Source organism: Saccostrea echinata, unplaced genomic scaffold (assembly GCF_033153115.1).
Source record: "Saccostrea echinata isolate AGI-Se365-2 ecotype Australia unplaced genomic scaffold, CSIRO_AGI_Sech_v1 ptg000001l, whole genome shotgun sequence".
Classification (NCBI taxonomy): Eukaryota; Metazoa; Mollusca; class Bivalvia; order Ostreida; family Ostreidae; genus Saccostrea; species Saccostrea echinata.
In genome coordinates this window covers 9,007,805-9,032,508 of record NW_026889750.1, presented here as the reverse complement: position 1 = coordinate 9,032,508, position 24,704 = coordinate 9,007,805, and the positions used below count along the sequence as shown (strand labels likewise).

General features: G+C 32.8%; 1 protein-coding gene across 1 annotated transcript in view; it reads right to left on the bottom strand.

Annotated features, from left to right (window-relative positions):
- Positions 1-24,704, bottom strand: part of LOC133184776 (uncharacterized) — a 232,884-nt gene that overhangs the window by 21,708 nt on the left and 186,472 nt on the right. The gene's annotated exons all lie outside the window — the stretch shown is intronic.

Sequence of the window (24,704 nt, the reverse complement as noted above, 5' to 3'; positions counted from 1 at the left end):
ATTGATAATTCGTCGACGATATATCTATATGTCGAGTTGAAGGCCACAGCAAGTGTTTCCTTCATCTCATGTTTAAAATTTAAATAGATTCTGCTTCATATGAATACAAAAATAGGTCTGCTAATAACGGGGTCAGTTGGTACCCATGGGAATTCTAACAAAGTGCTGGCATAGAGATTGTTAATCAGAAACTCAAGCATCTTTTAATATCAACTTCAGAGTACCTGTGTGTACAAAGAATGCTTTTTAACACAATGTATTTGCAAATGACCAATGACAAGGTAAGTAAATTTACAAGTTCCATTTTTATTAAAAAAGCAGATGTGTATGATGTCAAAATTCCTGGACTTTAATTCATCGGGTGGAATGGTTGTATTAAGTGTCAGAAAATAGTACGTTTTGATGTTATTGATTTTGGTAAAATTTTGTGATTTCAAATTTTCTAAAAGTTTGAGTTTTTAAGTATCCACATCTGAATAGTATTCCTGAAGTTTCTCCTTCACTGCTGTTAATATTTTGGTGAGGAGTAAAGAGGCCTGGTAGGACATTTACCGGAAACCGCTATGTATCTTTGTTTGTAAGAATTTTTATGAAGTTTAGAAATCCAGTATAGGTATGGTAATTCAAATTCATTTTGACTGTTGGGAATATTAAAAATATTTAAAACAGACATATGATTTTGAAGAATTTCTTTCTTTGAGAGGGAGATATGAGTATAAGTTGGATGACCATTTGCAGAATTAAATCCCGGTTCCTCTAAAATACAATTAATATAATTAGCCTACCAAGCAAAGACAATCTTATGTTGTTACCTGCTTTGTCAGCTGGGACCAGTACATACTGTTCGTATAATTTACCTAGCTCTCTTTTAACTTCTGAATTACTGAAGACAGAAGGATAGATGGTTTTCATATGGCCCTTCAATCGCTTAATGCGAGATTCCAACATCCATTTGATACTTTTAATCCATTCTGACAAAGTGTCATGGTCTTCTTTATCATGTTTGGCCCATCGCCTGGCATAATCTTCTACAGAATTCAAAATATACGCCAGTTGAAAGATCCGGGTTAACTAAATTTTGGCCTTTTTAAAATAAGTGATTTAAGGTCCTCATTATAAATTATATTTACATCACCAGTAATGACGTGTCCAGTAGGACTATAGTTGTAGGGTGAAGAGGAACATGAACACGTTGGAGGATTATGTATCAGATGTTCCATATCTAGGCATTTTAGAGTTTTCTGTAATTAAAAAGTTTGGAAACATAAGTCGATGTATATTTGTAAGAAATACAATGTGTAGACTTCAACTTGAAATATGGTGGAATACAAGACTGGGCCTTTTTGTGATTAAGAATATTACTTATATAAACCGTGTCAATTCTTTTGTTGGCATTTTGAAGTTTAAGGAACAAACGGGTTGTTTGAGCAGTATTTTCTTCCGTAAAACGTGGTGGCAGTCTCTAACAAAACAAAATCTGATACTCAGGATTTTTTATCGCTTAGGTTCAAGGCCCAAGAAATCCTTATTTTTTTTTTTACCATAAAATAATTTTTGCCAAGAGGTTTTTCGCAGAAAAGTTCTGTCATAATTCTATACCTTTCAATAATTAGAACTTTGCTCTAAATACAAAGTTCAGAAACTGAATTTAATTTTTATACGTTTGAAGATATAGACATTTTGCACGTCTTATTCGCTCATCTTTTTTATAGGCTAATTCTGTTACACCTTTTTTCTGTTTTAAGGTGAGATGATATAAACTGTTTTCCCAAAATCATGAAAATAACAACTAAAGACGTGTCTATATAAACAGAATAAATGTTTACCGCATATATTTTAATTTTCATTCAAAATTTCGAAATATGTGATAAAAATTTGTATAGATTTATAAGGTGACATCACAAAAGTAGAAATGTGAACATCACAGAAAGTTTACAATTTCTTAATATTTTAGAAATTTGATATTTGCATCCTTTACTACCAAAATAGGTTCAAAAATATATATCAACCTGGACATCCATTTTTGTAACACTTGTCTTTAATTCATATATTAATTTAAATAAATAAAAATAAAGAAAAAATTAAATTGGTTAAATGTTGAAATAATGAATAGTGAAGCAGAATTATATAATTTTGAGAAACATATTCTGAATAGTTTGCAAGTCCTCTTTACTACTAAATTAAACTTTTCATATAGAGTTTTAAAAAAATGTTGTTTTTTTTATTAGCCAATAGACCTAGTGAGAATTCATATAGTAAATATACTAAATGGTTAAAAATATATATTAAAAAAAATCTTTCTTGGTTTGTAATTCGTATTTTCTTAAACAGTTATTCTATCTCAATACTGTACAGAGTTTTACTAATCAGTCAGGGTGAATCATCTTATTTCCATCATTTTAAGGGTTTTCCTGAAACAAGATGATGGTGTATTTCTATACAAGCAGAGTATAAAATGTCGATTTTTTGTACAACTTTATTTTTCTGGCGTTACACGAAGATCACTTCAAGATGACCAAGCATTATGGCCATCATATATTCTTCTATCCTTTCTTTATATGTCCCGTCGCAATGATAAAAGTCAAATTTTATTTATCGGAATAATACCGTAATCAATCTTCTAAGTGACATTATACTTGCATATTCTTGATGATATAAATCCCCTTTCCTGTAAATCAATACTTCCTGCTTTTTGGCTATTAAAGTGTTGTCAATCATGGCGAGACTAATATCTAAACCCCCTTCGGTCTACTACGGGTTGTCATTCATATTCAATCAAATAAAAAGAGATAGTGTGTAAATTTCTTCGAATGTATTGGCATCTCTGATACAACATTGGCCTACTTGTTATATATTTAGAGATCGCACACACAAGAGCGTAATTCATATAGAATATTACAAATGGTACATGATTAATGGAATGTTCAACTCTACTGTAATATATCGCGTGGCTCCTAGGTCCTCAGCCTCTCTCTTTAGTTCACAACTAATAAAAAGATGTAAGTAAACCCTTGTCTTTAATTAAAAGAATGATTTATTTTGTTTTCAAATGCTACTAGCTCTGTCGCATGTACAGATATTAAACAGAAGGAAACCCGTCATTACGGATCTGAATTTCAGTATCTATATAAATAATACTGTGGAATCATTTAATTAATTCGTGGGTGTCAATGTTGATGGGCAACCAAAATTTTACTGGTTTGTGGGGATGTAATTTCGTGGATTGAACCAATGTGTTGACAGAGATATCCTTCCTGGGGATCTAAATTCGTGGGTGAGTGATCCCTGAAATCCATCCATGAACGCTGGTCCTCGCAGACAATAATCAGGACCAACAGTGATCATCCCTATCAACTCTTCATTGCAAGAATTCAAACATTATTCAATTTGTAGGCTTCAGAACATGTCGACAGTGCAGGTTGACAGAGGTGGTTGGCAGTGCAGGTTGACAGAGCATGTTGCCAGCGCAGGTTGAGACACTTACAGAAACTTGAAGACAAGCATTTTATAAGAATGTTATTTAAAATTTTTCCATTAAATCAGGTTTCAAACAATAAATGGTTCAGATTTCAATATTATCATAGTGTCTCGTCTTATTTTTCAATGCTAACCAGCACCGGTAAAAAAGTTTCAGTAGAATAATGCCAATAACGTAGAGAAGTTGCATATATATCGTACATAGAAAGGAATGTTTGCCAAATGCCATTGTATAAAAAATGTGCAATTTTGATCACGTTAGTGAGCATTAAGATAAAGAGAAACTTGTTTGTTACGGTTATTTAATGGAAACAAATAAGACAATCTCATGGCAATTCATTTTATCATCAGTTTTAAAAATGTTTTTCGTGTAAATCCTGCAAATAAACTTCAAAGAACAGTGTATGACTTTCAACATTTACAATGAAGGAAGTTCGATCGAACACTGACGACCTACAACTGCTGTGCATGACCTATAAAGTGAATAATTGTACTTCACTGTCAAGGAAGCCTATCAATATACTGACAGCAAAAGCCTTGGGGTTCTTTTGTCTGTCATCTAAACTTTAATGGAAGAAACTAACAACACACTCAAGTTTTCCTGTCAGGAAACCATGTTAACTAATCTTTAATACATTAATGATTCTGTCGATACATCCGTAAATGCTTTCTGGTGTACTTTCAGTTTACAAGTATAATGAGCGGCACTTTATGGATCCGATTGCGTAATTTCGCATTACCGTAATACAGATGAAAGAGGCTGAATCTGTAAGGGCACTAGATACAACCTTTGCATTTGAAATTAATGAACCAAAAATAAGACAATGTGTCTACTGTTAGGCTCACAATATAATGAACTTAGCCTTGTGCTCCGACACTAACTTCATTCAATGTCGAAAGATTTTTTGTAATAGTGCATTCATTAATTCTTTTCTCTCGAGGCAAAATTATAATTAAACCGACGCAAGGAGAAATTCACCCGGATATGGAATAAATCTAGTGATTTTTGAGTAAAAGTCAATTCATTTCCATTTTTATTGTAGATTATGTTATCTTCCGGCTGGCAGGTTTTGAAATAATAAGTAAGAAAAGTGCCAGGAAGATCAATGGCTTTTGTTATACATGTTAAAGCAGACGACATGCAGTGTTGTTATAACAGACGACATCACTAATGAGGACGGGAATTCGATGACAATACTAGATCTCACACAACCTCAGATGAGCTTATCTTGTTACGACTTCATTAAAGTCTGCGTTTCAGGTAAATCAATTTATCCTGTCATCCCAAGGTGAATACACTGATTTTGGCAAGCGTTAAACGCATGCGCGATTAGTTAATTTACATACAAGGTGTTGAATTAGCACTTGTTAATGGTAAAATGGTAAGCAGCAATATAAGTGACCAGAATCACTCGCAATAGATTTGTTGACAGTGTTTGTCTCTGAGAGCGAACCAGATAATATGCTAAATTCTTAATAATTATTAATGCAATTTATTTCAAGCTTAACCAATAATAATTTGCTCAATGATTAATATAAATCCAAAGTAATGAAACTCATTTTTTGTACTTCACAATTAAAGAATTTCACAGGTGTTACATGTATATATTGACCATCCTTTGAAGTACACGTTTTTCTAATGCTTTGATTTATAGTTATTTCTGAGGACTGGAATAAGGAATCAACGTGGAAAACAAAAAATGAAATTGTAAAGCAAAAACAAAACAACACTTAAAGCATGTTCTTATTTTAATCAAACCTTCTATTTTCAATGACCGTTCACGGTAGCTCAGTCGGTAGAGCGCTCGCTCCGTGATCGGGAGATCGTGAGTTCGAATCTCGGCCGCGACTGACCTTAGTCGATAAAAAATAGGTAGCAACTGTTCCTCCGCCAAGCGCTCTGCACTTTGAAGTGAAAGTTGCGGGTCCTTCGGATGAGACCTTAAAAACCGAGGCCTCGTGTCACAGCAGGCGTTGGCACGATAAAGATCCCTCACTGCTCAATGGCCCTGAGTGCCGAGTAAAGTCAAAATTTGAAGCCCTTCACCGGTCTATTTGAGTGAAAAATTCTCGAATGGGACGTAAAACAACATACAATCAATCAATCAATCTACTTTCAAAATATTTCAGGACAAAGCCACCATAGTTAAAAATATATAATTACTTTCCAGGAGATTTTGAACAACAAGTGTTTGTATGAGAGAAAATTGTTCACAGTTGGTGAAAAACCCATTCCAAACCATTGGAAGAAAGTATCGCATTAGAATACAATGTAGTAAATCTGGGAAGCTATTGCTTTTGGCGCATAATTAGTTGTAAGAGCATTGCAAATCAATATAACTGGTTCGTTCTAAAACAATGAATAATAAATAACCCCACCATAGTGTGCCCAGTTCTAGGTTTTTCAGATTGCTTCAATCTTCAGATTTTTTCGGACATCTTTAGATTTTTATTGAATGTACAGAAATGAAACTGTCTGCTCTGAAAGTTCCTCTTTTCCTCCAACGAAATCTTTATTCAGAGAAAATTGTAAAAGAACTTCGGATTATTATTGAATACTTTGATACAATATCTATGGTCGCTGAAAGTAAATGTATGTTTTAAATTATTCTACTAATTGTACTCTAAATATATTTGACATGTATTGCCATACCTTTGACATGTACTGCCACAAATTTTTATGATATTTTCGATACTTGTGTCATCATTCTCGGGGAACCGTAAAGACAAGAATATTTTCAATATATGCATAAGTTTTCTCATTGTTAAGATTTTACTTTATATTTTGCTTAGTGTGATTCTACATTCTTTATAAACCTATGTCAATCCTTTACCTACGATGGCAGATATCACCCAACTTAATGTGAAAAAATTCCGGGAAAAAGATATACATATACAGTTTCTGCATTGAAAATTTAACATGTACAGGCAATCAAATCCAAGACAGGAAAGATATTTTATCATTATCATTTTGTCATTTTAAAAGAAATGTGAATTTACAAACTTAAAAGTAAAATTTTAATTTAATTCCTTTAATTTTTTAATTTGATTTCCAAAAGTTTATGAAAGTAAGTACATGTAAGTCAAATATTATTATAGTAGCATGTGTATACATGATATTAATTTGACGTTCATTATACGTTCATCACTTCATCGGACCTGCAAGTCACTTTTAGCAAATATACATATTTATTACATATTTGTGCTTTTTCAATGTCTAATATTATATGCATTAAATTTACGAAAATCGCAGAAATAAATCACAAAAGATCAGCTTGGACCTTAAAATAATGAAGAAAGAAAAATGGAAATAACATTAGAATGGATCTTCTCAAAATTTCTCAAAAATGATTTTACAAAAGCCTTGTACAAAGCAAGGATCATAAAGTCTAACCCTGCACAAAGGAGTTTAACAAACGACATGACATATTATAATTATCAACATGAGAGAGAATGTAAAAACAATAAGAACACAATTGATCAAATCACAAGATCAAAAATAAAATCAAATAATTCCAACTAGATCGTTTGATGTTGAAAAAAGTGGATCCCTGATGAGGTGGACCAGGGTTCGAGTCTGGTCGGTCGCTAAAAGCTCTGAGTTATCATTGAAACCTTGGGCAAGTTACTTCACTCTGTACTGTATACGAAGATTGTCCCAGAAATACGCGAACATTTTCAATATCTTTTGCTTCACTAATATTATAACGTTTAAAATTGGCATGCATTAAAATCAACATTTTTTAAATAATTCACAGAAATTTCAGTAAAATATCTCTATAAATAACATTTTTCTCTTTCGTAAACGAATAATTTAAAATAGCTGTCGGCGCAACACCGACGACGCCAAAACGTAGGAGTTTTTGAAATTCTGCAAGAATCGAGGGTCTTTAAAAATCGTTCGAAGCATAAACTCGATACTGCCTTTTATTTTCTTTTAGTTACCGAGTTATCCATTTCACAGGTACTACAGTTAAGAATAAATAAGGAATATATTCTTTTAACAGACAATTTCCCAACCCCGATCATGAACCTTACTGCTCGAATACTTAATGGTGGTTTCCATGTATGACGTCCAGCTCTAGCGTTTTCAGTTTGTCGTCATTTCTGTTGGTCTGCCAAACGCTTCTTCCATCGGATAACCGGTCCATTCATCTTTAAACCTCTTTTACTATGTATAAACCTGTGATTGATACATGTAATAGTATCAATCCCTCCTTCCCAGCTCTTTTTCCGTATGAACAGGAGTCAAACCCCGCTCCACACTACACTGAGTGATAATTTTGTGCGCCGCATAAATGCTCGACGTCGTCGTTTTTGGCAATATCTAATTCATAGTATTTGTGCATAAAACGTCATATTTTTCTTATTTATGATGTCAGAGTATTGATTTTTCACACACGAGTACTCTAGATCATAAAGTTTCGAAGGGTATAATTTTTGTCACATTATATTTCCGTATAGCCTGGTAATAAAGAAAACATTGATTGCATTGCCTTCAATGCTATTTTTGAAAGTCAAGAAATTGCCGTGCGCCTACCACAGATATTTAACACCCTTTAAATGTTGTTTATAAATGCATATGACATTGGAACTTTATATCATTTAGCCAAAATGACAAAAATATCATTTCCCAACATTATGCTAAAAATGAATAATTTTGGTCAGGTAGTTTATGAAATATTTTAAAAGATTTCCCGTTTTTCTGGGACAACCCTCGTATTGCACAACTTTCAACCAAGAAGTTAAAATGGGTACCTGGTACATGGGACGAGCTGGGTATTTGGATGTTAAAGCACTGGTGCCGTATACATGACAGCTCTACTTACATATCCCAGAGGGCTGAGAATGCTATGTATAGTACGAGTCTTGCCAAGAGAAGTGTGGGGCATGCTTGCGAGCAAAACTATAAAACCCTACCTTTATCTAAACTATTGAAAATTACATTGTATATTCCATTATGCAATAACATTTTTTTTTCCAATAATGTTGTATATTTGTATACTATTAAGCCAGCGAGGTTTTTATAGACCATATCATTTTTTAACGGAAAAAAATGTTTGATTCGAATTTTCCCTGGCTTTTACAATAGCTGTACACTCACCCATATACACTGCAGGAACCTTAATTGATAAATCCTGTTGTTTTAACCCAAAATATATGCACTCATTAAATCACAACGATTTCTTCTTTTCAAAATTTTATGTAAAAAAACCGTAAATGACATAATTTGACCGAAAACTCATTTTTTATGAGGGCCTGTAATCAAGGGGGCTTTCTGAGTAATGAAGGAGATTTTTTATCGAGATCAAGGAGGTTCTATGAGTAAAATTGAATTTACATGTACAATCAGCCCTTGGTGTGCTTCACTCTATCTCTGAAATTGGGTAAGATGAAGCCGATGGGCTATTTAGTCATTGGATATATTGCGTCTTTAGAACAACAGAAACAAAAGGCATATTGACCTTGTTCTTGAGTAAAAGATTTTTAAGGGTTTTCTTTTTTTTATTCCGATGTAACATTTTGATTCTTTATTATATCTCAGATCCATTCATGACTGGCCGAACTTGAATCTACGCTAAATGAGGATAGTAGTATATCATTGCATGTAATTGTGGCCCTGATGTCATCCAAAAGAATTCAAAGAATTTCTCTATAGATATCATAATGTAAAACTTTTTGGCTCATCATAACCTCGCATGGGGAGGGGGTGACTTGACTGACCTTGAATTACACTACGGGGGATGGTTGTAAATCAATATGATTATTGTTGGCCCTAGTTTTCTTAGATTTTAACAAAACCCCGCTTTATTCCTATCTAAATGTTCCCTATTGTGTCCACAACCAAACCATATCACAGGGGTCATGATTTATATAAATCTGAATCTAATCTTCATGGGGATCCATGCATATCAATATGACTGACCGTGCCCAGCTATTCTTGAGAAAAGATTTTTTAAAGATTTTTTTCTTGTATATTCCTACGCCAAACTTTTTACACCTGTTGTTAGCCCTTCAACTATTCTTCCCCGTATAACCAAACAAAAAAGCGTTTTATTGTTAAATACGATTATTGGTATCCTTTACTTCCTGTGAAAAATGTTTTTGAAAGCCTGTGGGTCCACCCAAATCCCGGAGACCATGATTTGAACAAAGTTGAATTTAGATTAAATAAGAAAGCTTTTATATAAGTTTTGTTTCTTCAATGTTTCTGCCACACCGTACTTCTCAATATTTACCAATTATCTTCTCTGAAAACGAGCGCGAGCGTACACTTGAATCTCTATTGGCGAATGATTGGCCCAGCATTTTTAGAAAAGAGGAAAATTCGAACGAACGAACATCTAAACAGACAGAGAACAGACAAACATTGATCCACTCAGGTCTTGATCAGAAAAAAATCGGGCCTTTGAATCAGGTGAGCTAAAATAATCTTAAAATAACGAAGAGTTATTGCTACTGTCTCTTAAAATATACAACATTTACGAAGAATGAAGAAAAATACATTGATTGATTCCCCAAAATGGATTCTTACGTTTCAAATTTAATGAAGGGGTGAGATTCTTCTATGACATTCAGACTCTGGAACATGATGATATTTGGATCTTTTTTGTTTAATCAAATACATAATTTTTCAAATTCATCCTATTTTAGATTGATGATTTTTCAATGACTGAGGTTACTAGGACACAAAAGAGGATCTCATAAAAGTTAATTTGTATTTAATTTCTAAATAAAAGAGAGTGTTTCTAAAAGGTGTATGTAAGGTTTCATTTTATTTTGTTCTGAAAATGTTCGTTAGACAGAACATATAAATCTATAAATCTTTCTGATCTCTCAACATTCTATGATTTGTAGTTGTTGTATTAAAAAGGTCTATGTTCTTGTTAAAATAATATCCCAAGAAAAAAACCCCTGTTCCTTAACATTCATAAGTGACTTAATATTTTTGCGTGAATAAAAGTGAAGATAACGAACAGTGTTCAAACTCATAAATCCAGTAAAATATACTGTAAGCCACCCAAGGATTGGCTAGTAGTTCTGAATCCTCAGCATGAATACAGGTCATTGCTTCATCATCTAAATAAATCATCTATTTACCAGGATGCACCAATTTAATTTGCTCTCATGTAAAATAGACCAGGCTCCTCTCTCTGTAGATACTTGGTGGAATAATACTTAAGATGATGATCAATCATACTCATCATTTATTGTACATACAGCATCTCATTACCATAACAATATAGGCAATACACAAGTAACAACATAAGAAAACATGGCTGATTCTTCAGAAACACAAGTTTAGGTCGTCCAGTGTGGTAGGAGATTTCTAACTAGGCTAATTACGTGTAATTTACATTATAAGTATCTCACCGTCTTTGTTTTCTTCTTTATCTTTTTAAATCTTGCCGCCGTACAACTAGCTGAAATCTGTCGTAACGTAGTACGCGCTTGCTTATATAACCTCCCATCCCCTGTCACATGACTCAAATTATCCAATGAAAATATGCCGTACGAACTATCAACCAATCAACAGCTTGTACGGGAAGCTGAGTTCCCACACAAGTTCCCACACAGAACTACTTTTGCCACACAAGCTGCCGTACAATATCGTAACAAATATAACAATATAAAATTAACAACTAGAAATAGAATACATAACATAAACTTGACTAGACGAATAAATTAATACCTTCAATGTTTATAAAACACTCCTAGGCTGTACAATAGGTACTAAACAAAGTAGCGTATGAATATCGTAACTACCAACGATAGCGTAAACAAATGTAGTTCCGATTAAGCTGACTGATAATAAAGTTAATGCTGACAATAAAGAACTACTTATAGCCTCAAAATACACAACAACTCAAATTAAAATGTAGAATCTGATCCAATATTCATAACTTGAATAATAGATTACTATAGTAAATATGTCACTAAACCGGAAGTGACGATCCGAGTAAAGTATGATGGCTACCAAAACATGAAATGTAAAATCCACCCTCTTATCCCTGATATTATAAATCCTACGACTTTACATGAAGCAACAACAGGTAAAATATGATGATAATAGCTGTTACTACAATCGTATCAAGATAAGCTGACATATTATTTTCAATAAAATCGTAAACGAACAACTTTTCTGGCAGGTACATGACGAACATAGATTTAACAAGTATGAGAACTGGACGACCGCACAATATTACGTATAAAATAAAGTGATATATTACAATATATTACAATACGAATCCTTAACAGGGCAATAACACGAATCCGTAGAAACACCAGAGATGGGATCAGGTGCCTAGGAGGATTAAGTACCCTTTGTCAACCCTCTGTATTGATCAGGTAAACGGAGTATAATCCTTAATAAAGGTGGTATATAAAAACAATGGTCTAACAATTAGTTGGAAATAAGTCAGGAAAAAAAAACGACCCAACGACAATTTGTATTTGCAAACATGGTCATGGGGGCTAGACGTGATGAAAGTCGACTTGGTGTTTTTTCAGACAATTGTAAGAACAAGGTACGGTTTCAATACAAATCTTGCCCGGTATTTTTCTTTAATATGAAAGTGATGTAAAATAGTAAAACTCATGCTTTCTGAATCATTGGAATTCCATGCAGAAAGATCATACAAATAATTTTTCTCACATGACCTTCTATATGCTAATTGTGACGTCATGAACTTGTGCATTTTCCCGTATTTTCTTAAAAACTTGCAGAAGACAATAATTTTCAATGGAATTTTATTTGAGATAATATAGACCACATGCATCTCCCACAAAGATTTTGAGATGTGTGATTGATTTTGCAAAGAATTTTACACAATATATCCAAAAATTAAAGTGGGCGATGGCTGTGGACACAATTTTCTTATGGAAAATAACTCTTGAAATGGGTCATTTCTATCTAAAATGGAGAAATGCATCAAATTGATGATATCATTTTTCCAGAATGGCTCTCCTACATGCCATATTTTTTCTTGATTTATCACAGCCATATACTCAACTCATATTTAAGCTAGTTTCAAACTTTATGAAAACATTCAATTTTTAGGGCACAATAAAGCCAAAACTGTACCTTCTTCTTTCTGACTTTTTGCTGTTGTTTGATTATCTTTCATAAAAATATTCTTGTACACCCTAGCAGGAATAACTTTAAAAATTTCAATAATTTTGTTCAAATATTGCAGAATTTATCACAAATTCTGAAGTGACTACTTAGAAGTTTTGTTGAGTGTAGTTTTGTTTGTTTGTTTGTTGTTTAACGTCCCTCTCGAGAATTTTTCACTCATATGGAAACACCACCACTTGCCGGTAGAGAGCTACAAATTTTGACCTATACTCGGCACTTAGGGCCATTGAGCAGTGAGGGATCTTTTTCGTGCCAGCACCTACTACGACACGGGACCTCGGTTTATACGGTCTCATCCGAAGGACCGGTCTCCACGTCCCACAGTGGGATTCGAACCCGCGACGCAAGAATCAACTCCTTACTCCGCGAGGTTTTTGTAGATGACCAATCAAAAGATAAATTTGGGTTTCATTTTTATTGAAAAAGTAGTTGTCTATGATGTTAAAATGCCTGCTCATTAATTTATCGTGAGGAATGGTTGTATAAAGCGTCGAAAAGCCATGTTTTGAAAGTACTAAATTTTTAACATTTTGAGATTTTAAATTCTTTAAAAGTTCTGTGGAGTTTCTAAGAATCCACATTTGATTTATACCAGTTTTTTTATGTTGTAGCATATAGTACGTCTGAAGTTTCTCCTTCACAGTTAGTGTTTTGGTGAGGAATAAAGATAGGAGCTTGCTTTAACATTAACTGGTTCCTGCAATATACATGTACATGTAACTTTGATTGTAATGAAGTTTTGGAATCTAGTACATTTACGGTAAACTCTAACTCACTTCCACTGAATTATTTATAATTGAAACGAAATTTTAAAGAAATTCATCCTTACTTCCTTAGGGAACAAAACAATGAAAAGTTTCAATGACATGCAGTTGGTCACATGATCAGACTTTCTTGCGTTTGGAAAGCACACTGCACGAGTCATTTCGAATGTTCCGATTGTGACATCACATGACGTCGTAGGTACGTTATGTTGCATCTCCATAGCAAAGTCTACATAGTGCCTGTATTTCTTTGTATCACGAATAAAAAAGTAAAATATAAATATAAGAAATAACATATCGTTTTTTAGAGTTTCATTGGGTTATGACATGAAGTCGGTACGTGATCAAATCTATTATAACGCCCTTCGGGCGTTATAGGATTTGTTCACGTGACGACTTCATGTCATAACCCAATGAAACTCTAAAAATGATACCTTATTTCTTAAATAAACGAAATTGTGTTAAAAAATTCAAAAAAGGAGTAGTGGACATATGTAGGTGTCATAACAGTATTTCACTTGAGGTTCACGTCAAATCATGGCTGACGCAAAATAATTCCTGAATCTCCCCTTCTGATTCGGACATTTTGGTACGAGACTGGTGTTGAATTTTTTATGAGATGAAAAACGATACGTAAACTTCCTGTATTGAACAGATTCATTATAATTTAGGGCGTGCTGATTTTTCTATATACTGTATTTGAGTGGGGAGTGGTTAGGTCCTGGACTTGATTTTCAAGCACCTGCTCGACTTCGAACGAAACAAACTTGCGTGCCTTGCTGGATGGCTATGTATTTTTTGATACTAAAATCTTTATAAAGAATTGTTTTACAAGATCTGAAAAGGAAACTTCTCAAAAGTTTACAGGTTTGAAATTAACACCACTTACTCAAAGTTGCGCATTTTTGGTAAGAATATATAGCAAAATTTAATACTGTTGTGCAACCTGCAAGCATGAATGAAGATGTATAAGTACATAAAGACAGGTTTTTAGGAAAGTGTATCGGGTACTTTATTATTTTTTAAGTAGGCCAATGAACTGTGTAAAGATGTTCATTTAGGTAAATCAAGGCAGAATAAACATCAATAGTTGATTAACAATAACAAAAGATTCCCATACTCATTCATTATTCATCGTGAACAAAAACCTAGATATACTTGTAATTAACATTCCAGCCGACAATACTCAAATATTCTTTTCAATATTGAAAAGTAATATCTTGAAAGATATTTATCTTTTTCGGTCTAGATATTGAATTTGATTATGAATGGAATGCAATATTCAATATGAGTATCAAAGAAAATGACACTTTTTAGAATTAGCTTTTGAAAGTCAAGTTGTACATAGTAGAAAAGTAAATCAATATGTGTTATGGAAATGTGCCAGTACTTGTGATATACTGAAACTTTATTGGCGAAAACTACTCGAATACGATACTGTACAGTAAATCTTAACGACCTTCCAGTTGAAAGTAAGAAGCAAACATAACAAAGCAATAAAGCCGCCATTTTTATTGTAGTTATTGCAACATAAAACGACTTTTTCTATCCCTTTTGAAGTTGTAAAACTATTTGTGTAGTGCTTAATATGTTTAATAATGTCATATTTCTAATGTTTCAATCAATTTAAGATAGATATGTGGTTATACACATACATTGGTTTTTCTCTGAATTTCAGACAACGTAACATCCATCACTATTGAACCATTTCAGTGTGAAAAGCAAACGATCAAAGCCAACAAAAGGACAACAGAACCAAACAAATAAGTGGTATTTTCGTCAAAGTCCTCAAATGCCTTAATTTCTTATGCTACAAATGACACTTATAGATGGTTAATAATGTAATTTTATTTATATATACTTTAGACCTTTATATAATTCCTTTTCCACCGGGCGAAAATCAGAAGAGTTTTCACTTAATGTGATGATTTAACAGTCTCCTGTATGTATGTCTGTCTGTCTGTCTATCTAGCTATTTTCATGTCTGTATGTCATTGTTTCTCAGACATTCCGGAGAATTTTGCAAACTTTTTTTTATAAGTGATAACGAGATCCAGAAGGACATTTCTTTTTTCAATTATTTATTGAATAGTAATAATAGAAAAAGAAATGACAGAATTTCAATTGTAAAGGTTATGCTTTTAGACCTAGTCTTGTAAAATAAGTACCGTACAACTTTTTTCGCGGAAATATAATTTTGACCTATTTTTGGTCATTTTTTAGGATAAACCAAAATAAAAATCACAATACATTGTATTTATATGATTTTATTTGCTTTACAAGCATGATCAAGAAAGTAATTTAGTTGATTTTGGAGATGTGCATTTGGTTTGGTGGTTAATATGCACAACTTACACACTTTGTTAATACATGTACAAGTTTCCATCAAAACATTGCTACCTTCATACTTGAGTATATTTTGGTTTTGTTTATTGATATATTTTGTCAAAGCTGATCAAACAATTCTTAAATGCACAATTACAATCCATTCATATAAATAAAATAGGATTCACCAAATTATATCCGCCAAATAAAATAGAGGATAGTCAATGTTTTGTATATGAATATGGAATTTATTTCACGAGTGGGACAGGATTTTTTGATATTTTTCACGAGTGCGAAGCACGAGTTAAAAATCAAAAAAATTCTGTCTCATGAGTGAAATAAATTCCATATTCATCTACAAAACATTGAATTTTCTGTTTTTTACATTTTCTTAGATTTTCCCTTTGCCTCTGTCTTTTCGTTACAGTGTCATAGGCTGTGACGTCATAGTTGAGCGGTTGAGACGTCATAGCTAAGCGATTGCGAGATTGAAAAACGTAATTTACATGGATTTTTTAACGACATATTTGGAAAAACTTTGGCAGTATAACTATGAGTCTCTGTCGGGATGGCTCATTAACTCTATCTAGAAACAGGCCGGGGATTTTTTTTAAAAAACACTCTTCGTGAAAGGAAGGAAAATCGTAAGTTTTGCTGCACTTCTGATATTCTCAGACTGTGAGAATACCATTTTGATATCCTTTCACACTGTGTCAGAATATCACTTTTATTCAGTAAATAAATAACAGTATTTATTTGTAATTAATAGTATTATCTTGTAGATCTAAAACTCCAAATTTCTGATCCATCAAAGAAAAAAAACACCCAGCTTTACGGTATATTCAGTGCAAATTGCACTGAGATCGAGAAGACAGGGATGCATTTTGACTTCCAAGTTGAAGGGAGTGCAAAGTCAAAATATATCTCTTCATTTAAGAAAGATACATCAAGAATACATTATTGTTATGGTTATGTTGTTCAAGCGGACTTTGTTGATCCAAATTACGTAGTCATTAAAGTTTTTTCCCAATCACTTTCTATATAATACTTTATAATGTATATTTTTAATTATCTCTTTTTTTTTTTTTTTTTTTTTTTCTTCGTTTGATTTTCCCAAATAAACAAAACACATTCCATGAAATTACTTGATATAAAGAAACAAAGTTACGCTGAAAAACACATTCAATCTACGATGTCTAGGGAAACATCAATACGATAGTACATATAATTATCTTGAAGAATAGCCGCATGGAAAATATTTCATACTTCATTTTACTAATGGTCTATGAAGCTACCTTGACGCATAAATGAAAAAGCTTGATATTCTGTAAATCAAGCGCATTGTGGACGTTATTAGGACTCAATGGAAACCTGTTTACCTATATCAGGAATGAAATCAAACGCTCGTGAGATGCTGAGGAAGGAAGATCAATCACGCTGAGAGAGATAGCTGGCAGTTCGATATTTGTACGCAATTTTGTTTGGATAAAAATATTAGGTATGTATCTAATTCCATGTAAGATATGTTTCAATGGTGACAGATTTCTCTATAACTTTTGTGTGCGCTTTTTTTTTTTATTCGTATGTTTACGACATGGATTATTGAATTTTAATGATAATATGAAATCATGCTGTTACAACTAAGTGGATGTTGTTAAATTTGCAGAGCAGTTTTTAAAGGACTTATTCAAAGAAAATCGATAGCACCTTTCTGCTCTAAAATCTGATAAGGTAATCATAAAATAATACATGCTAGAACTGTGTATAGAGATACAAAAATGTTTTGAATGCAGCTAGTAAACCTGCACAACTTTTTATTGCTAAGTTGAAATGTTACTCTTTTAGTATTGCATAATCGTATCTTAATATCTTGTACATTAATAAAATAGTTCTCTATAAATAATGATAAACATGTATTTGTTGTTGTTTCATTTAAAAGGTTTAAAAAGTTTTAGTACCTCTATAAATAATGCTTTCTCGATTAATTTATCAAATGATGTAATGACTAAATTAACTAATTCTAAGTGTATGTAATGAATTTCGGGATAATGCTTTGCTATGAAACAACATAAGATAGGTCTTCGGTGTTATTGAATGCTGAAGAGGATAGGAATTATCAAAAGAAAATCTCGCAAATTAATTTGTATATTAAAAGTTGTATGCGAGAGAAGTTAATGAGATTAAGGCTTCCATTTAATAACCAGATGCTTCACTATAGCTTCTTAATTATCATCGTGTCAAGAAGTCAGATTTTTGAAGAAATTGTCAAGGCGAAAATAGGTCACTAACTGATTTGTTGGGAAAATTCAATTACAAAACAATACAAGCAGTAAATAAGGCGGTTGGCTTTTGCCAATTACAACTTAATAGTTTTTTATCATTTTACGATTTCCAATCACGCAATACTACCATGATTGCTTCGATAGAAAAAAAAAAGTGAAAGTGTTCAATTGCTTACATTTTTTTTTCAGAAACCGCAAGTGAGAAAAGATGAAGTGTAGACGATTCTTATTAAGCTTTTGATCTAATCGAATCCCCGGGAGTAATTTTAGGTCTAGTGGATGGTTAAGGAGCAATAGATAATCTGAATGAAAAGGAAGGGTCATTTGAAGTGGAAACAGCTAAAAAGCTAATACATGAGACAGGTATGCTTTGATATCTTAGATTACATGAAGAATCTTTTCTTTCAAATGCAAATTGTTTAATATTTTACCACTTTTTTTTACCAAATTGATAACATTCTTTTTATAAATTTTGAATGAATCGTATCAAAAACCATTTCAAAATTAACTGTTCAATTCCAATAGAAATGATCTTCTAAAATAGAGTATCTAAATATTTTTTAGAAAATTTGTCGATATATGTAGGTTTGTACTCCTATTTTTATCCACGTTGTTTAACAGCTCCAAAATTTAATGTTTACTAAATGAGAGAACAATTCTTATAAATGATGAACTTTCGTTCTCCAGATGTGTTTGTATTTCAAGAAAGTGACTCTAAGTGGCATAATGTGTAGTAGATAAACTTTCATTCAATAAACAGAATTTGTTATAGAAAAATCATACAACTTTCGCTGAAACGTCATTGACTCGGTATATTCCAACAGTGACTCGAAGCTGATAAGCAAAATCGGCAAATATTGAGGTAGTATTTATTTAGAGTAAAAATACATATATAATGTATATTTTTAAGATATTCTTTTTTACCCGTAGAGCAATTCTATTATCCTTGTAAATATAATCCAAGTTCTCTATGACTAGATGTTCTGATATACATGTAAAGAAATATAAATGTGGAGAATTATAAGTCTAAGTATCTCACAATCGACTATACCTTTCATAAATTCGTGTCAAAAAACATCTTTAAAGTCATTGCTTTAAAAAGAAACTTTAGTATTTGAAATCAAGTTACTATATACTTTGGGATTTTTTTATGATAGAGTCTTTGCAATCACAACGCTTCGTCTAGATGCTGTTTCGTAAAGTAAATCCATTTTCAAATTAAAATTCTTTACCTTTTTTTTAATTTTACAAAGTATTAACACTCCATAATTGACGATGAAAGTAAATGACCATAAACTGTACACTCAATTTGTTCGTGTTGAAGAGCAAGATATTTAAAATCTAAATTGCTACCGCCGTATTCAGCAAACTATATTCCGTAGAACATTATCGCTGAATGAACTTGATGGCGAGTAATTACTGGAGAAAATTGCTATTCTATTTCAAAATTCGTCTTAGCATGAAACAAAGTTAATCAGTATGTGGTTATTCAGATTTCCTCTATATTGATAATAATGTACGTGAGATATCTCCAAAAAGATCATGTGACACAAACAATATCTTTGTTATTAATTTATACCTCTGTCAACGATGAGATTATCAAAAACTCTTTATGCTAAACATCTTTATCGACAATAGCTAATATATATATTATGATCGATTCCTATTTATTCTATTGGTTGTATATGTTTTTTTTTTTTTTGTTTTTTTTTCATCGTTAAGACATTTGACATTATGATATCTTTCAATAGTTGAATATTATAAACAAGAATGATTTTCTCTTACTTAAGTGTAACTTTGTTCTTTGAATTCATTACTTGGCATACTTTTCTTCTAATTAAGTTGAAGAGCTGTACTTTTTCATTAGCAGAAAGTTTAAAATCCCAAAATTGAGACTAAGAAATATTTCGAAATCTTCATTAACTATATTATTGGGCCAGTGCCAAGTGTTTATAACTTTAATTTTGAATAAGTTTTTCTTGGCACTTTCTTTACAAATTTTTAATTTGCTCAGCTAAGATATACCCGCATTCTAAAACGAATACCAGTTGTTCTTTCAGCTACATCTACTACGATACTGTTAATCATCAAATTTTTTGCAAGACCTTATTTTCGCGAGATATGTACTTGGTATTTCTAAGTGGGACAAAAATTTTCACGAATTCTGATTATTGCTGTATATAAGATATGCTAATAAAATTATACGCGAGAACGACATTTTCGCCAGCAAACTAGTCTCTTCTAATTACTTTAGGAATGACTCTAATTCTTGGCCAAATTATTCGAGTATAACCTGGTTTGGGTCAGTTTACGCTTTATAATCCGCGAAGCGGATTATAAAACAGCGTAAACTGACCCAAACCAGGTTATACTCGAATAATTTGGCCAAGAATTAGAGTCATTCCTTATAATTTAATTTTAAAATCATTAAATAACTATGGGTGTAAAATTTCGTTACTTTTTATTAGTTCAAATTTGCCGCTCAATAATACAACCGTAGTAACGGAAGTAACGGAAGTGAGGGGAATCGAGGGGAGGTAAAAACTGATACATAGGCCTAGCAGCCATGTTGTTTGGTTACATGTGGTAAGATCGAATTATCGTTTGAAATTAAAGGTACATTTATTAAATCTGGAATTTTCCATGAATCCCGAGGACTGGAAATGAGAGGATTGTATGGATACAGATGATTCAGCTGGTTGTCAAGGGGGTGTGTCCCCATACCAAACCAGGTTATACAGAAATAATTTGTGTTCCTTTTTGGATATTAACCAATCAGAGGCTAGAATACAAACAAAATTAAATTATTCTAAAATAAATTCTGGCGAATAAAAAGTTATTTACAGTACCCATTTACGCTGTAGCTGTACGAGGGGCGATCAGAAAGTAATGCAAGTAATGTTATTCCATAGGTTCCTTAGTAGGTGACCAATATCAATGTCACGCACGGGTAGATACATTCATAACCTGTATCCGTTTAAAATTTCTCTTTGTTTCATTCACTGTTTCAAAAGATATGTACAAAAGAAGAAGGGGTAGTCGTACATACTGACCATTTTCTCCCAGTGACATGAAATCTACAGTGAAAGCTGAAATTAGGACCTATATAAAAGTGAGAGGCATTCTTGATATACCTGCAAAAGTCATTTTAAATGAAATTTGTCAGATTTATGGAGATTCTGCCTTTTCATTAAGCACAGTTTGTCGCTGGTTGAAAAAGTTCAAGAATGGCGTAGAGATCGTTAAAGATTTCTCAAGACCAGGGCGACCGAAGACAGCTGTTACTGATGGAAAAGTGGCTGCAGTTAAACAAATGGCAGAGGAGGATGGCAGATATACTTTAAAATATATCGCTAGTGTTGTTGGGATCTCATCAGCAAAGGTACATGAAATTTTGACCAAGCACCTCAACCTACATAAAATATATGCACGATTGATACCGCATCTCTTGACACCAGGACAAAAGTCAACGCGTTTAAAATTTATCAGAAAACTTTTAAAAATATATCAAAACTGTGACGGAAGAAAGTTTGCTGGGCTGCTAACAGGTGATGAAACTTGGATATACTTTTTTGAACCGCAAAGAAAAATTAACAATATGATTAAGGTTAAAAAGAATGGTGAGCGTCCTGTCCTTGCAAAAAGGTGTCAGAGTGCTAAGAAAATTTTGTATGCTATTTTCTTTAATTCTAGTGGCCCAGTTGTGCAATTTTCAACTCCGCAAGGTCGAGATATCTCTGGACCTTTTTACAAAAATAATGTACTGAAAAAAAATTTAAAAAGCTTATGAAAAGAAAAGACCAAAGTCAGGTTTGAAGAACATCAAGCTCATTCATGACAATGCCCCAGCTCATAAGAGTAAAATAGCTCAGAGATTTTTGAATGATGAAAGGTTGTTCAGCTTCCCCATCCCCCAAATTCTCCCGACCATAGTCCCTGTGACTTTTTTCTATTTCCTAGACTTAAAAAAATGTTATCTGGACGCCGATATACTTCGCGCAGTGCAGTTGCTAGTGCTGTTTATCAGTGCTTAGACAGTATTCCAAGGGAAGACAACCTAGGGGCTTTCAAATCATGGGTATGCAGATTGCAAAAGTGTGTGAATGCAAAAGGAGGTTACTTTGAAGGATTAAACTAGTTTACATTTTGATACATATTGTTCTTTTTATTTCATTGATATACTTGCAGAATTTTCTGATCGTCCCTCGTATTTGCTTGGCATCATTTTTCGAAATCAAAACTAATCTGTTCTTTGGGCTACGACTGTGTATTAATATTTATCCAAACTGGTTCATTCTTTCGTTAGTGAAGGTAGAGTGACATTACATTACATCCTGTATTCGAGTAGGTCGCAAAATACAAAAGTAAAAGTCAGAAAACTGCAGATCGCAAATATATATATATATATATATATATATATATATATATATATATATATATATATATATATATATATATATATATTTGTGATTCGGCATATTAAGAACTGCAACTTTGATATATAGGTGTTTCGATTTTTTCTGAGTAAAGGGCGGTATTTGAGAATCAAAACAATATCAACTGGCAGGTTTTGTCAATAAATTGCATAATGAATAGAAGAGTTAACGACCCAAATTATATAAGACAAATATTTTGATGTTATTATAACAATTTACATAATGTCAAATTTGCGACAAATGTAATTTGAATCGATGTTAATTGTATAAACTATTCAAAAGCTGGAATCAGAATGCTAAGGAGTGGAGAAAACTGTTAATTATATCTCCCATCGGGTAACAGTTATTAATGTTAAAAAGTATGGTATTAAAAAATGTTTTCTATTTTATTACGCTTGGGGTTTGGGGGGTTCGGATTTCATTCCTTTATTTCTATACATTATTAAGACAAATTCCTCTTCCTCAAAACATATTGAATTATTTGCAAGTACCCAACCCTTCAGAGACCGATTGTAATATAAACTATGAATGTGTGACAATTTCCTTATATAATTATTACTCCAACACAAAGTCACTGACGTTCCGGTTATTTCATTTTGTTATCTGATTAGGCAGTTCTGAAAAGTATACATATTGATTATTCTCAACATAGAGATAAAGCGGAATCTCCGATGATGTTCCCCACAAAAACAGCGTAATTTGTACATCTGTAGTTGTCATTGTCGCAGGTTAGAATCGGTAATCAGCTAGAAATAAGGCAAAGTGTCTCCTCATTTCAGTCACTGAATGGAGATAAGAAAGTGGTCAGCCCCTTTGTTTGAGTTCATTTACGGCCTTGAATTCTATTAATATTTTAAGACACAGCATTAAGAGAAACGTGTAATGTAAGACCACGTCACCTGATTACAAAATTTGTATTGTTAAATGTCAAATGTCTAGGAAAGAATATTTTTGAAAGAAACTAATAAATGAAAATCAGCACAATCCCTCTCTCATAGGTCTCTTTCAGTTTTTGAATATTATTGAATGCACAAATATAACTTATTCTTGTCTTATATTAATTAATATATTTAAGACAACCTGACCATTAAAAACTTTAAAAATAATTTCTGTATTTTATATTAAATTACATTACTGATTTTTACAAATCTGGTGAAAACTACCTTGCTCATTACAGCTTTGAACGCCATTTGCCTCCTAGATACCCAGGAGCAGAGAAGATTTTCAAAGAATTACTATATTTTCATTACATAATCAAAAGAGCCCTGCCCTAATACCAGAACCCCTGACCCCTGGGCCATGAATTTCACAATTTTGGAAGAGGCAACCTTGTTCATCATAAGCATGCACTTAATTTGGTTTTGCTCAATACCCAGAGAAGAAAATTTTAAAAGAAATGCTGCATTTTAACTATATGTTCAATAAAGCCCCACCTTAACGCCAAAGCCCTTCATCCAGGGGCCATGAATTTCAAAATTATGGAAGAGATATCCTCTCTCATCATAACTATGCAATAAATGCACAGGAGCTGATGAATTTTAAAGAATTAATGCATTTTCACAATATGATCAACAGAGCCCCGCCTACCACCAGAAGCCCTGGCCTAGAGGCCATGTATTTCACAATCTTGGAAGAGACGCGCTTGCTCATTATATGCATGTACTTAATTCTTTTGACTTTGCTAAACATACAAGAAACAAGATTTGAAAAGAATTTATACATTTTCACTATTGATTAATAGAGCACAGTCCTAACTCCAGAACCCGAAACTCGGGGACCATGAATTTCATGAATTTGGTAGAAGCCACATTCCTTGTTTTAATTATGCTAACAGTTTGACTGCTTCATGGCCAGGAGTAAAGAAGAAAATTTTTGAAGATAACATTTTTTTGGTTGGTTTTGGTCCTACCCTTCAGGCCCAGGGGGATAGAGACCACGAAATTTACATTTTTTGTACCCCTTTGCCCATATATGCTATAAATCGAATAGATTGAAATGGGTTCAACTGTTCCAGAGAAGAAGTTGAAAGTGTTCAAATGTTAACACATGACGACCGACTACGGATGAAAAGCATGTAGCCATAGGTCACCTGAGTGACGCACGTGACCTATAAAAAGATGGAAATTATCAGAGAAATATAATATAACTATGTATGCAATTTTTTGCCCCCGTTTCATGTTCGTCCCTTTCGCCTTCGTCATTTGTCGAAATATTCAAAAACGGGGAGAATTGTGATAAAACAGTTATATAACTGTGTCAGGGCAAATTTTAAATGAGGCAA